The 8,231-nt window shown below is 37.0% G+C and overlaps 1 pseudogene; it reads left to right on the forward strand.

Annotated features, from left to right (window-relative positions):
- The first annotated feature begins 2,134 nt into the window (after window positions 1-2,134).
- Window positions 2,135-7,900, forward strand: LOC139721700 (uncharacterized; annotated as a pseudogene).
- The last annotated feature ends 331 nt before the right edge of the window (window positions 7,901-8,231 follow it).

Raw genomic sequence — 8,231 nt, forward strand, 5'->3', positions numbered from 1 at the left:
ATTGAGGCCGCACATCACAATGTGGAATACTTGAATAGGATTATTGTCGAAAATTGACCTTCAATCAAATGGGTAGTCTCCGTTGCTGAGCTTTGATAAAATAAAATAAGAAATTAATGATCAACAAAAACATGTCTAGAAAGAAAAGTACTCAACCAAATTGGACAATTTCGTTCGGGTTTTGAAAAAAATATTCGTTTCCGTTCTCTGAGGGGCCACCCTGTATATATATATATATATACAATGTATATACACCCTCACTTGCCATATGTATTGTCCCATTGACAAGAATCGTTCACCTGTTATTGGTAAATGAACCTCCTTTGTTGTTGCGGCGTTTAGTTCTTTATTGTTCATTGGTTGTTGTTGATTGACCACACGTACTCTATCACATTTACTATTCACATATATATGTATTGAACATCACATAAGTACAATTGTTGCATACCTGGAATACTAAAGATAATTATGTTGAATATCAAAGGTAGAATAAATGGTGAGAATGGAATAGAAGACTTTCCCCCCAATTTTGGATGCATAGACAGGAGAGTACAATTAGTGTACTGTCATAGTTTCCAGCCACAAAGACATGATAATTGCAGTCTTATAAGACCTATTACTGATTTCTAAAGTTTGTTTTCAGTTCTTTTTCATTATTTCATAGTATGACCTTGTCAAACCTGTTACACAAAATTATAAGGAATCATATGACATTGTATGATGGAATCGAATGAGCTCTGACAATCCAAAACAATTATTGTTCCTGATCATCCATTGATGAGCGGTGATGAACGTGAATGCATAGATGCAGGTGCGCTTTAGAGAACGTCTTCAGTGTTTCTACTGGTGCCGGTAAGTATGATCGATTTACTGAATATTTTATTCTGCAGTTTTATCTTCCAATATTATCCATGAACCTAAAGATTTGTATTTCTTGAGGTTTTCCTTAAATTCATTCTTATAGCATAATTTTTCTTGTAGTTAATATTTTGGATGGGCGCTGTTACGTTATAAAATTGTGTTGAAATGCCCACTGTCCATTTACCTGTAGAAGTTGCTTTTGAATTATGAAACCTTAATCCTTATTCCACAAGAGAATGGCAAATGCATCAAATATATGTTTGTATAATTTCTTTGGGGTTAGGGTAGGGTGAAATTCAGTTCAAGAGGCTAAAATCATTGATAAAAATTAATGCATAGATCAACCTAACAACTAATGTATTCAGAGTAGAACTACACACAGAAACAGATAATTTGATTTTTTCCTAGTTCTTGTTCTTTACAATTATTGTACATCAAAAGGTAAAATTCACAACCACAAATCCATTAAAGAAAACGTTTGTCACATTTCTAGAAAAAAAATGTACACATAAGTTTTTTGCTTTACCTCTGTTAAGCACATTTACATAAAATGTTATCTTTTTAAGTAATTGGTAATTGGGTTTATTTGTAGGATAACATGGCTTCAAAAGTAAAGCACATTTCAACCGAGAAACCAGCTCCCAGGAAAGAAACGGATTGGACCTAGTGCATCATATGTCAACATGATGACACGAAAAACCAATCATGTCCAGCTTTGTCTAAAAGAAATGATGTTGGCATAGGATACAAAACTTTGGCAGAAGATCTGATTTCTTTTCATGAGGTCGATTCTTTACCCACTACGCTGCAAATGGCAATTAGATGTAAACGTAAAGATGTATTGTATAATACCTATTATATTTACTTTATCCTTTGATGTATAAGATTCAGTGTAGTTGTAAGTATCAGAACAGCCTGGTCAATCATGGATTTTGTAGACATACATAATAGTGTGTTTACATTTGATGTAAGTGACCCAAGAAGTTTTAGAAGTTTTCTCACACTTAGTGTCATGTTTCCAAAGAAAACAGATGTACTATATTGGTTGGAAACTATGATTTCATTCCATGGTCCAGGGACCAGAGAAAGCGAGAGTCCATTTTTCTAGAAAATGTATAATCTTGATTAATATGTACTTCAGACATGAAATTGTAAAGATCATGTTTTTCACATACACTGTACACACAGAAATCCTATAAAGGAAGTTGAGCATATTTTCCAAAATGCTTACAAAGTTAACTATGCCAAGATGTTCCATATTAGAATACTAAACATGAGTGAACAAGTAATTGTTGACCCTAAAACAAACGTTTACACCAGAATCAATCCACAATGGGCATCCCGCTTTTTTAACACTAGTACGCTATATAACTGGAGGGAGGCCATATTTATCAAATGGCCGCCAAAACAAAGGATGTGATGAACCTATTCACTTTGCTAAAACATCATTATATTGAAAACCTTCACTACAAAACTATACTTATACACTTGAATCGTGATTATATATCTTTTGAGTTCGAAGATATACAATATTCATTATCTGTTGTATGGCAGCCATATTTATTAAAATGGCCGCCAAAACGTAGGATGAAACGATTCATATTCACTTACAGTTGAATTTATCGGAATCCTTGACCCCAAAAATATATAAGTTGGTACCAGAGTCATGACCCTTTGTCCATACGTTTTAAGCATATGTTATATCTAGCATGGTGGCCATATTTTTTCAAAATGGCCGCCAATAAGTAGGTTGCCATGGTTTTATCCTCTTAAAAATGATTTTATTGGAATCCTTTACCCTCAAAACCTATACTTTGGTACGAGAATCACGACAATCGGACTTATAGTTTCCAAAATACACAGCATTGCTATATCACATGGCGGCCATTTTGAAAAATGGCCGCCACGGCCGCCAAAGGGAGAATCAGAGTGGCTTCCATATCAGAAATGACTTGTATTGGCATCAAAGTATGGTGCTTTTACCATTAAGTGCATGATTTTTTTTCTATATCCGCTGGACTAGTTGGACAACTCGACCGCGGGATAACCCGACCCTGGACAACTCGTCCCTACCCCTGGACAGCTCGACCGGGTCGAGTTGTCCAGGGTCAGGTTTGCAATTGGACAACTCGACCCAACTTTATTTGTGCCAGGTTTTTACACAATGAAACACATTTTTGTCATAAAAATGGCATTGGTTAGTGGAATGATGTATGAAAAAAGGTTTCACCGCATTTTTAAGGCAATTCCTTTTTATTTCTGATGCTGCAAAGCGATATTTAACGGTATCTTCCCTGCTCTGAGAATAGGAGTATATATTACAGTATAGTCGGTTCGTTTCTTGTCTCAAAGGAATTGCAATCACTGGCGATGGTGATACAGGTGTATAGATCACTGCATCAGCACAATGGACAAAAAGACGAGGAAAATATTCTACGAGAAAGATGTGATATTTAAATATATCACATTGGCCAATATTGACTTACTTTTTATCTTGCAGGAGATATCATCAGCGAGATTGAGGACACCCAGCGGACCGAGTATTACGGCAGAATCTTCACCCTGGTCTTCTTTGGTCTCTTCCTTCTTTACTCCATCCTTCTGGTTTTCGCATCGTGCAAGGTGAACCATCTCCTCGTGTCCTATAAAGTTCTTGTCTTTCATATCTTACCAAGTTGTGGAGGACGCCTCGGTTCCTTTTGTTCTTTATTTTGCAACCCCTAAAAGGACACTCATAGCCATCAGTTTTGTAAACTGTATGTAAAGGATAAACTATAGTGTATATTGTAAAGGAAATCTCCATTTCCAAGCCTCAGGCTTTAGCGTAATTTCCTCCTTTGACTCACACATCTCTGTAAATATTTTGAATGTGATTTTATGAAGTGAATCAATTGAATTTGAATTGAATTGGGAAAAAAAACTGTAGAAAAGAATCATACAACATTCACTTCACTTCCGAAAGAGAGTGGTCGTGCAATAAAGAGATGAGAACTGCGTAATTTCAGAACAGAAGAAAGCCTTAATAATACAGGAGGCCCAAATGCGAATATATCTCAAGTATACATGTTGAGTCAGTGAATGCAGAAGAATTTCAAGTTGTAGTGCACAATAGTGAAATTGATCTTCATTGAAATATCTATTTGGGGTAAATTCCCCATTTACCTCCAAAATAAGACCACCTCAGGTGGAAATATACTTCCCATACCAACCCCCCCAAAAAACAAACAAACAAACAAACAAACAAACAAACACACACAAACACACACACAAAACAAAACAAACTGGATACGTCTCTGCAATATCCATCTTAAATATTACCCCAAATTTCACGGAATCAGGATTTATCTACTATTGCGGACGAGATGTTGTGATTGTGATCATGCTGCTGGGGACGTAATTGTAGTTTGGATACAACGTTCTTTCAACAAAGGAGGTGTGTCTCTTTCTTCTGACTGCAGAGATACCGCTTCCTGCTCTTACCGTTCGTTCCTCATCGTCCTATGCAGCCTTATCGTTCTCCACTTCATCACCGTCGTCGAACTCTTCGGCGCAATGGTAAAAAAAAACAAGGCAAGTGCCATAATGTGTCTCGCCCATTCGCGTACAAGAAATTGTACGCGAATGGGATATAACAAATAAAAAAAGAGATATAACAGATAAAAAGAGATATAAAAGAGTAAAAATTTATGGCAAAAAAAGAAACGTGCCATAAAAACTTAAAATTGGGCTCTAAAAGTTCGTTGACCCATGCTTGTGACCTTTGACCTTGTGGTGACAATCCACTCCCCAAGGGACATCTACCATCCAAGTTCGGTCACAAATGGAGTTATGGATCAAAAGTTATGACCCATAATAGAAACGTGCCATAAAAACTTAACATTGGGCTCTAAAAGTTCGTTGATCCCTGCCTGTGACCTTTGACCTTGTGCTGACCATCCACTCCCCAAGGGACATCTACCATCCAAGTTTGGTCACAAATGGAGTTATGGATCAAAAGTTATGACCCATAATAGAAGCGCGCCATAAAAACTTAACATTGGGCTCTAAAAGTTTGTTGACCCCTGCCTGTGACCTTTGACCTTGTGGTGACCATCCACTCCCCAAGGGACATCTACCATCCAAGTTTGATGACAAACGGACCTATGGATCAAAAGTTATGACCCATAATAGAAACGCACCACAAAGACTTAACATTGGGCCCTAAAGTTCATTGACCCCTGCCTGTGAGCTTTGACCTTGAAGTGACCTTCATATATGGTAAAATGTGAAACTTTGTATGACCCCTCTTCCCTCGAAGTTTGATTGCAATTGAAGCCCAGAGTAAAGAGTTATTGAAGTTTTTGTAGCATTACGGACAGACGAACGACGGACGGACGGACGACGGACGGACGACGGACGGACAGACGCCGCAGGCGATCCCTTAGTCTCCCCGCACCTCCGGTGGGCTCGACAAAAACAATCATCGTTGGTCGTGAAGCTAAAATTAAAAGAAAAAAGAAGCTAAAATGAAAGGCTGAAATTAAAATTGAATTCCGCATAAAATTGAAAGGCGAAAGAGACCAATCAGGTTAAAGACCTTCTTCAGGTTAAACACCTGATTCTTTTTGTCAAATGATTGATGGCGAAAGAGACCAATCTATGCGTTCACATACATGTCAAGTCGTAATGCTATCGATATTCCACAAGTTTAACATAATTCTATTAGGCAGCGCTGAGTGGTTCAGTTCAAAAAAAAAATACAATAACATTATATTATCTATGTTTGATTGTAGCCATATCACGCATCGTTTCAAAAGAGATCAGTTTGCATTTCTAAAATAGTAATTAATCATGATGAGCATGGATAAGCGGAGAAAATGATGTGTCTGTTCCACAGGTTATTTTGAGATGTCTTGATCGTATATGCCATCACTGGTAGGTTTTAAGGGAAAAAGTGACTTATTTCATTTATGTTTGATTATACGAATAGATGTCTAATCTTTTATTTCTTTGCGTAAAATAATCTTCACCTTACTTCTTATTTCTTTCTTGCTGTTGTTCTTTTTTTCAGCTGCAGATGTCTATTATGGGCATATCGCTGGTCTTGCCTCTTGCCTTTCACATCACTTCAACACTCATTGATGTAAGTACGACTGTACTTGTTTGTGGCTGACGTTCTTGCCAACATGAATTGACACATTGAACAACTGCCTTAATTCAGTGCTAGTTCTTTCTGTTCTTGTTATCTTTTTTGTTTGCTTAAAATAGCGTCTTAAAATCCATCTAGCAATGAGTACAACATTCACATTAGACATGTTAGATCATCTGTAAATGCCATCAGGGACACTGACAAAAATATTAATAGCACTTGGAAAATTTGCATCCATATTGAATCCCCAAATATACTGATCACACTGGCATGAAAACATGTGAGATCTGTAAAGATGGCAGTTTGATACAAATCAGATTCAAAGAGTTTGACGAAGTGATTTCGACAGCAAAAAAAAAAAAATAAAATAAAATAAAAGAAAGGAAATTGTGTGGAGTGCTCTCGATTGTATCTTTACATTACCTATTTTTCTTCAAGAGCACACGTTGAAAATTACACCTTTGAAGTGAGTACATGTACCGAGTTTAGCATTGGCATCATTCACATTTGAGGATCATATAAAAAACTAGAAATGTCGCTATGGTGACTGGTATGCCTCCGCCATAATGCATGATTCTCCTAGTAGGTCTAGTGCATGTGGACAATGTGTGATTACATTTTCACAAAACTGGCAAAATATTAAAATGACACGTTTGTCACAAATGTGTTGAATAAGTGTTCACCTTCCTTGACCTAGGTTTAATTGGATGAATAGGAGAGCATTATTTGGGGATTTAAGGACTTTAACTTGACTTTGACCCTTTCATACGTTTATAAAAATGCATTGAGTAATTTTCAAGGTATGGAGAAAAAGTGCAATTTCTGTATTGAATAGTCTAGTAAATTGTTACCATTTTCATCTGGAATTTGACCCTAAAATTCATAAGATAATCACTGTCAGGCAGAACATGCATAAATATGTAGTAAGTTTCAAGATAACTTGAAGCACTTCCAAGATATGGAGGAAAAAGTTAGTTCAGCACTTTTACTTGATCTTTGACCTTTTTACCTTTGAGGCAAAAAAATAAAAAATAAAAAAAAATTTCAAGAGAATCTCTATTAGGTTATATATCCATACACCAAGTGTAAAAAAAAATAATCCTGCTGGCATTGCATAAACATGAGCGAAATAGTAAAATTTTGAAGTGTTGCCCTTGACCTTTGACCCCTGACCTTTGACCCTATGAACCCTAAATTCTCTAGATAATCACTGCCAGTCAGTACATGTATATATACTTTGTTCCATGAAGATACCTTGAACAATTTCCAAGGTATGGAGAAAAAAGTGAAGTTTTAATATCTTTACTTGACCTTTTGACCTTTGACCTTTGACGTCATGACCCCAAACTTTCACCAGAGAATCTTAATTGGGCAATACATGTATACACTAAGTTTCAAGAAAATATCTTCAGGCATTGCATAGATATGGTGGAAATTGTATGTATTTGACCTTGACCTTTTTGACCTTTGACCTTGAGCATGTGCACCCAAAAGTTGATAGGCACAACTTCACCCCCTAATACACATACATGCCAAATTTTATTAGGATACCTCATAAGGTTTTGATAGCAAACACAGGGAGTTACACTGTCCACAATATTCATTACGGACGGATGGAAGGAAGGACGGACGGACAACCCGAAAAACATAATGCCTCTGGCACCACTTCGTGGCGGAGGCATAAAAAGTGTCAGGATTCTCGGATTTGGTGAGAGTACTGGAAAGTGTAACATGGCCAGTGATCGTATTAGATTGTACTTTCACTAGCTACAAAAGAGTTACATTATGTTTGTATGATTGTTTGTTTGTTTGTTTTCCCAGCTGTCGTGCGTGCTGTGCGTGGTTTCTCTCTTCCAGCAAATCCAACAGAGACAGAGACAGCGAGAGCAAGGATCACGGAGACTCACGTGACCCACGCCAGTACATCCCCTCTTTCTTTCACTAGGCTAAATCGTCATGGATATGATGTACACTGTATAACTGGAAGACCACTTGTCCCCACCTTACTGTTGTTTTTGCTGTACAAGTGACTAACTTCTTCTGAATAAGCTAAGAACAAGTTTGGCAAATGAGAGCTTCTTCCAACCAGTAGGGCCTACAATATCAGTTACAACTGACGAGAACACGGAGACAGTTTTAAAAGGAAACAAACTGTTTAATAGAAAGTAGAGGAATCCGATGTGTAATGGAAATAAGAGAGAGAGGAAAATACATGTAAAAGGAAATGATATAAGCGATAGTA

This window comes from Diadema antillarum, unplaced genomic scaffold (assembly GCF_040938485.1).
Source record: "Diadema antillarum isolate AM-2024a unplaced genomic scaffold, OU_Dant_1.0 scf00000014, whole genome shotgun sequence".
Lineage (NCBI taxonomy): Eukaryota > Metazoa > Echinodermata > Echinoidea > Diadematoida > Diadematidae > Diadema > Diadema antillarum.